Consider the following 701-nt stretch of genomic DNA (forward strand, 5'->3'; position numbering starts at 1 on the left):
ATGGTGGCCTCATCCGACGAAATCGATTAGTATCAGCGCCTCGAAACGTGTCTTGTAGGACGGATAATAGTGTTGGTTGTTCCTCAGGCTTAGATATCTCATGTGTTGCACACTCCCATATATTCCCGCTGCATAGATCGCACTTCACCAGAAATGGGCTCAATATATGTTTGCTCGTCACTCGACAACACAGTGACAAGCAGGTCGTAGCTACTTCGAGAAAGCGCAAGTCCAAGTGTCGCTGAAACGCAATCAGGCAAAATTCACGGCCTCCTTGCTCCAAGGTCTATGTTCTACAACCTCGAAATAGTCGCTCTACGCCGTGGCACCAAATACCCGTACTATGTAGCATCATCAACAATCCTAGCAAATCCAAATGACACGTCAAACGAGTTGTTTGATTCACCACAAAACAAGAGTAACTAGATCAGGAGAGAACGCTCCTAGTCGATAGCACTGCCGCGCGTGTGCGCGTACTGTTTGCTGCGGGGTAAGCGACGGGTAGCAGGTGGGACCGGTGTAAAATGATTGCGTATGTTGGACCCGACGCGGGCGGGTCGAAAGGAGCAGAGAGAGCCAAAGACCGCCCAGACCAAATCGTAGACGCTCACGAGCTCGATTTCAGGGTCCTCCTTCTTCGGGTCGGCAACGAGTACCTTCTTGCTCGAGACCACAGGCACGACGCTCGCATACCCAAAGAG

The sequence above is a fragment of the Saprolegnia diclina genome (assembly GCF_000281045.1).
Source record: "Saprolegnia diclina VS20 unplaced genomic scaffold supercont1.50, whole genome shotgun sequence".
NCBI lineage: Eukaryota > Oomycota > Saprolegniomycetes > Saprolegniales > Saprolegniaceae > Saprolegnia > Saprolegnia diclina.